The sequence below is a fragment of the Hibiscus syriacus genome, unplaced genomic scaffold (assembly GCF_006381635.1).
Source record: "Hibiscus syriacus cultivar Baekdansim isolate YM2019G1 unplaced genomic scaffold, ASM638163v2 tig00111387_pilon, whole genome shotgun sequence".
Taxonomy (NCBI): Eukaryota; Viridiplantae; Streptophyta; class Magnoliopsida; order Malvales; family Malvaceae; genus Hibiscus; species Hibiscus syriacus.
Window position 1 is genome coordinate 13,409 of NW_024063075.1, and position 7,036 is coordinate 20,444.

At 38.3% G+C, this 7,036-nt stretch overlaps 2 pseudogenes; one reads left to right on the top strand and one right to left on the bottom strand.

Moving 5' to 3' along the window:
* Nucleotides 1-1,071: 1,071 nt before the first annotated feature.
* LOC120159932 lies at nucleotides 1,072-6,423 on the top strand (annotated as a pseudogene).
* Nucleotides 6,424-6,440: 17 nt separating this feature from the next.
* On the bottom strand, nucleotides 6,441-7,036 carry LOC120159911 (annotated as a pseudogene).

The window sequence follows — 7,036 nt, forward strand, 5'->3', positions numbered from 1 at the left end:
AAAGGGTTGAGCGTGGGCTGCTGAAGACTGAAGCAAGAGATCAGGTGCTTAGTGGACTAGGAGATGGCAAGCCCAATAACCTGCATCCAACAAATGAAGACAGAAACTGTTAAGGGAATATATGTTGTTAGAAAAATGATACAACTGGCAATCTGTTATGAAATAATTCCTATAAAAGTTTCAGTTGTAATCAGATGAAATTATCAATGAAAATATTATGAATTCTGTTTTCTTCATCCTATTTTCTCTATCTTCTTAATCCTTTCTTATTTCTCATGAGCAATTCATCATATAGTAATAGTTGGTCGAGAATCTTACTAAACTGCAACCGATATAGGATAACATTCGAGAGTGATTCAACTTCAAAACCAGAATTTTTGTAAGATTGATCATGGATTTCTTGGTTGATATGAACGAGAATTTGTATTATGTATTTTTGTTGGAGAGGTGAAGCAATCTTTTCTTTTGCATACATTCTTGTTTTTAACAATGATTATCAACTGTAAACAAAGATTTCTTCTTTTTTCTCACAAGCTGGCCTACACCAGTAAATGCTAAACATTCACATTATTTTCCGAGAAGATTTTGGAGAAATGATAAATATGGAAAGAAAGCATGGAAGATTGCGTGATGGAGTCGTGGTTCCCGATCGACTCCGATGCGGCAAAAGGCTTTCGGCTTTCCATGCCGCCTTCAAGAAAACTATACGGTGGCATCTGATTAGATGAGTAAATTTATTGAATTAAATTAAAATTATAATAAAATTGATAGAATTTATAAGTATCGTGATCGAATATGTAATTATATCAATTTTGTTAATTGCTACTTAAGCATTTATGTTAACGGCAGGTGGTCATTCAAGTGGTCATATTGATGAAATTTTAAAAAGGGTGGTCATATTGACACTAATTCCATAATTAGGTGGTCATTCAATTAGTTTACTCAAAAAGTAAGTATAATCTGACCCGATCTATGAATAAGGAAAGAGGCCCATATGCAGCCCAACTTGCCTGTTCCGACAAAATCTTGCCCAGCAGCTCCGTCGGCTTTCACTGGTCGAAGTTGAAGTGTTTGAAACCTGCTACTTAAAAACCTCTGTGTAAACCCCTGCTTTTCTTTTGCATTTTTCTTCGCGTCTTCATTTCTTTGTTCGGTGCTTCAAGGTAAATTCTTCTCTTTTCCCTTTAATCTGATTTGTGTTGTTTATTTTAGTTCACGCATTTTTCTTTAATCATTTGCTATTTTGTTTTATGAACATATCTTTTGTTTTTCTCTTTGATTACTTTCCCATGTTGGAAAAAGCTTTATCTTTAGTTGTTTTATTGCTTTTGTTTTAAAAGAGGAGCTTCATAATTAAACCCAGACATGGAAGAAAATAATTAAGAGGTTGTGAGATATTCTGCTAGAGATTTTTTTCTGGGTTTCGACTTATATGAACCTTTTTATATAGATTGGCTGTGCATATTGTTGTTTTTCATATGGGTTTTGATGTTCAAGCATGGAAATAGTTTGGGTTTAATTTGTTTTTTCTTCTTTGTGCCCGTTTTGTATTCAAATCTTAGTAAAATTCAATTGGGTTTTGTTTAACATTTCGTTTATATCGTTTGGAATTCATTTTTGTTTTTTATGTGAGCAGATTTAGGAATTTAAGCAATGGATGATAACTTGTATGATGAATTTGGGAACTATATTGGACTTGAGATTGATTCTGACCAGGAGAGTGAAGGCGAAGAAGAAGAAGATGATCTACTTGACAGGCATGACCAAGAGGAAAGAGAGGAATCTGATGGCGAGGCTCAACCTGGTGCGTCTAATGGATGGATTACAGCTGCTAATGATGTTGATATGGACAATCAGATTGTCCTTGCTGAAGACAAGAAGTATTACCCCACTGCTGAAGAGGTTTATGGTGAGGATGTTGAGACCTTGGTAATGGATGAAGATGAGCAACCTCTTGAACAACCTATTATTAAGCCTGTTAGGAATATTAAGTTTGAGGTTGGAGTTAAGGATTCTTCAACTTATGTATCGACTCAGTTTCTTATTGGTTTGATGTCAAACCCGGGTTTGGTTCGGAATGTTGCCCTTGTTGGACATTTGCAGCATGGAAAGACAGTGTTCATGGACATGTTGGTCGAGCAAACCCACCATATGAAAACATTTGATGAAAATAGTGAGAAGCACATGAGATACACTGATACGAGAATTGATGAGCAAGAGAGAAGGATATCTATCAAGGCAATTCCAATGTCACTTGTTCTTGAGGATAGTAACTCGAAATCCTTTCTTTGTAACATCATGGACACTCCTGGTCATGTGAATTTTTCTGATGAAATGACCGCTGCTATTAGGCTTGCAGACGGTGCTGTGTTGATTGTTGATGCTGCTGAAGGAGTGATGGTAAGTACATCTTTATATGGATATTATTCTAAATGCAGTAATGATCCATTGTTTTGTTCTTGTTCTTATGACTATGCTTGAGACCCGCCTAATATATACGTAAAAATAGGAATTATTTTTATGAGTTTTTGGAGGTAAACGTACATGTAAAATGAACCCTAAAGAAAATGAGTACTCTGAGATTTATTGCAATTACATTATGTTATGCTTAATCAAATGTTTTCAAATCCACTACCTTACCAATTGTCGAACTTGAGTTACAACATTGTAGCTGCTTTCTGTAGAATGTATGAATAATGAACTATGAAACTGAACGATATGTTCTGTTCTAAGAAATACCTCTGCTTTCCTATTTTGAACGGGTAAACACTGAGGGCTATACGCCATGCAATACAGGAGCGCCTACCTATTGTAGTTGTTATAAACAAGGTAAACACTTTTCACCTAATGATTTATCTCTGTAAGTTTTTTTATGAAAATGATGTTCAACATCTTGCTCCTGCTCAAATTCTTTTTACCTGTTTTACAAGGCTGATAACAGAACTTAAGTTGCCCCCCAAGGATGCTTACCATAAATTAAGGCATACCCTGGAAGTAATCAATAATCACATATCTGCCGCCTCTACAACTGCTGGTAATGTTCCAGTTATTGATCCTGCTGCTGGAAATGTTTGTTTTGCTAGTGGAAGTGCAGGATGGTCCTTCACTTTGCAATCATTTGCAAAATTATATGTCAAACTCCACGGAATTCCTTTTGATGCTGAGAAGTTTGCATCACGACTTTGGGGTGATATTTATTATCATCCTGATACGAGGACTTTTAAAAGGAAACCTCCAGCTGGAGGAGGAGAACAATCATTTGTCGAATTTGTGCTTGAACCCCTTTATAAGATATATAGCCAGGTGATTGGTGAACATAGGAAGAGTGTAGAGTCAACTCTTGCAGAGTTAGGTGTCACTCTTAGCAATGCTGCTTACAAGTTAAATGTTAGGCCTTTGCTAAGACTGGCTTGCAGCACAGTTTTTGGTTCTGCTTCAGGCTTCACTGATATGCTGGTTCATCAAATACCATCTCCCAAGGATGTTGCGTCTAAGAAGGTTGATCACATATACATTGGACTGGACCTAAACATTCAATGATTTATAAGGCAATGGTAGATTGCGATCCTTCTGGACCCCTTATGGTTAATGTGACCAAACTATACCCCAAGTCCGATTGTAGTGTTTTTGATGCTTTTGGTAGAGTTTACAGTGGTAGAATTCAAACAGGACAAACTTTGAGAGTACTGGGAGAAGGCTATTCACCAGACGATGAGGAGGACATGACGGTGAAAGAAGTAACCAAATTGTGGATCTACCAAGCTCGATATAGAATACCTGTAAGCAGTGCTCCTCCTGGTTCTTGGGTTCTCATTGAAGGTGTTGATGCTTCAATTATGAAAACTGCCACCCTTTGTAATGTGGATCTTGATGAAGATGTATACATATTCCGGCCGTTACAGTTTAATACACTTCCTGTTGTAAAAACAGCAACTGAGCCGTTGAATCCCAGTGAGTTGCCCAAAATGGTGGAAGGACTTCGGAAGATCAGCAAAAGCTATCCTCTAGCTATTACTAAAGTTGAGGAATCTGGTGAGCACACTATATTAGGTACTGGAGAGTTGTACTTGGACTCAATCATGAAAGACCTTAGGGAGCTGTATTCTGAGGTGGAAGTTAAGGTATCTACTTTCTCACAATCCTTATGCTATTTTCATTATTTCTTTCTGAAATTTGTTTCTCTATTATGCGCTGTGCTTAAGTTAATCTGTGCGCTTTCACTTATGCTTCTCATAATAGGTGGCAGATCCTGTTGTTTCTTTCTGTGAAACAGTGGTGAGTCTTCCTCCATGAAATGCTTTGCTGAAACACCGAACAAGAAGAATAAGATAACCATGGTAAGCCTTCCATCTAAACTCATTTTCTTTTATCTAGATGCTTTTAGGAATAACTACTGGTAGTGCTTGCTTTCGGTCTGTATGATCATATACCTTTCCATGATTTTAAGATTGCAGAGCCATTGGAGAGAGGGCTTGCAGAGGACATTGAGAACGGTGTTGTAAGTGTTGACTGGAGTCAGAAGCAACTCGGTGACTTCTTCAAGACAAAATATGACTGGGATTTGCTTGCTGCACGTTCCATCTGGGCATTTGGCCCTGATAAGCAGGTAACAGAAGTGCAACACTGTTATTTTCTAACTTATCCTTGACTCGGTGATTTTATCTTGTTTCTGCTTGTTTAAAGAGAAGAAAATGGAATTCAAGTTCTAATAATCGGCGTCTCTGGCCGTTATTTTTTTTATAAGTATCTCTGGCCGTTATGAATCTTGTTTTGTAGGGACCTAATATTTTATTAGATGATACGCTCCCTACTGAGGTTGACAAGGCATTGTTGGGTTCTGTCAGGGACTCTATTGTGCAAGGGTAAGAATATATCTTCTTTTCCGAATTTTCATTTAGTTAGCCACTTAATCTATTGTCTGTGACTAAAATTTCCATGCTTCGCTGGGCAGGTTTCAGTGGGGTGCTAGAGAAGGACCCCTCTGTGATGAACCAATAAGAAACGTAAAGTTCAAAATAGTGGATGCAAGGATTGCATCTGAATCATTGCATCGAGGATCTGGACAGATCATCCCCACATCTCGACGTGTAGCCTATTCGGCTTTCCTTATGGCTACCCCACGGCTTATGGAACCTGTATATTATGTGGAGGTATGTTACTCTGATTATATTCCCACCATCCAACACTTTTCTACCTATGGGTTTATCTGCATTAAATATGCAAGAAAAAACATACGAGATAATATTGCAAATCAAGGTAGACTGGATGCAGTGGCTCGTTCTTCTAATGAAAAAAGGAATGATAAACCTAATGTAATAGCCTCGGCGTATGAAAGCTGAAAATATTCTCAATCTTTACGGTTGCTATTTCTCTTGACCCCATGGCATCCGTTTCATGCTAGAATGAGGGTGAGCTATGTGGAGGTTTCAGTCCAACCTTGGAGCAAGCCTCCCTTTCCCTATAAAGGGGAAAGTTGAACATAATTTTCCTCATTTAGGCATCGTTTTTAATATGCAACTTGCTCTAATGAATCTACTACTCACAATGTGTGGCTAAATTCATATTTTTGTTTCAGATACAAACACCAATCGACTGTGTCTCTGCCATCTACACAGTATTGTCTCGTAGACGTGGCCATGTTACAGCTGACTTACCTCAGCCAGGAACCCCAGCTTATATTGTGAAGGTGAGGAAGCTAAGGTTGAATTCCTTTTAGAAATATTTGTCTAACTGGTGGATTTATTTATTTATTAATGTTGGTTAACTGTAGTGAGAATATGAATTGCAGAATTTGCTTGCCTAATTTTATTGACCAGAAGCTAATGTTCACGTGATTGCCTAATAGCTACTAATCACCCTGATCTATGTGCTTACAATTTTCATCTGGTTCTTTTTCCCATTTAGGCATTTTTACCTGTGATAGAATCATTTGGATTCGAGACAGATCTAAGGTACCACACACAAGGGCAAGCCTTTTGTCTCTCAGTATTCTACCACTGGGCAATAGTTCCTGGAGATCCCTTAGACAAGAGCATAGTTTTACGGCCCCTCGAACCTGCACCAATACAGCACCTTGCTCAGGAGTTCATGGTGAAGACAAGGCGTAGAAAGGTATCACTACTTCTATTCACATGCACACACAAACACACGAATTTCATTTCTAAAACTCGACAAAAAAGTCTTAAAAAGGAAAAAAGGCAATCACAAATGATCGAGTGAATTTTATGTTGAACTTCCCTGGGAATGAGTGAAGATGTGAGCATCAACAAGTTCTTTGATGAGGCTATGGTGGTGTAGCTGGCTCAGCTGGCAGCTGATGTTCATCAACAGATGATCTAATAGAAGCAATGTATTGTAACATGAATCATAATGCATTATTGATTGCCATACTTTGTAGGAGAGTTTAACGTTAACCTGGCAATGACATCCTTGTATCTTCCTTATACAGCACCTTCTTTCTTTTGAGAAATTATACACCACATTTCGGTGGACTCAAATTGGACAAGATAACATTGTTTTATTTTGTTTTTTGTCACTTGGTAGAGATCTTGTTCCTTGCGAGTGCGAATCTTCTAAATCTGAGGTAGGGTACGAAACAAGTCAGCAAATAACCTTCTTCCTCCGTCGAGGAAGGAACTGCCGGATTGATCGACGGAACCCAAAACCATCTTCCCAGTACAGGTGGAGCAAGCTCCAGCCTTGCAGGAATAAGGCAGGTCTAGTCCAGCCTCCTCGGCTGCTTCCAAAATGTATTTATCATTGGCGACTTATATCTGACACACCTCGCCATTTGATACCACGAGCTTTACCTTGTACACGGTCATGGATGTTCTGTAGTTGGAGGAACATTTCAAGCCAATACATTTTGAGATGCTCTTAACAAATCCAAGAGATCCCGGGGCCTTGAGAAGCGCACTCGTGAATCGGTTGGGGATTGCAGCTTTAACAATGCAAGGAGATGTGAGGCTCATAGTTGCCATCTTTACTCCTAAATGATCAAAATAAGATTTGTCAATTTTAAATGAATAGCAACTGA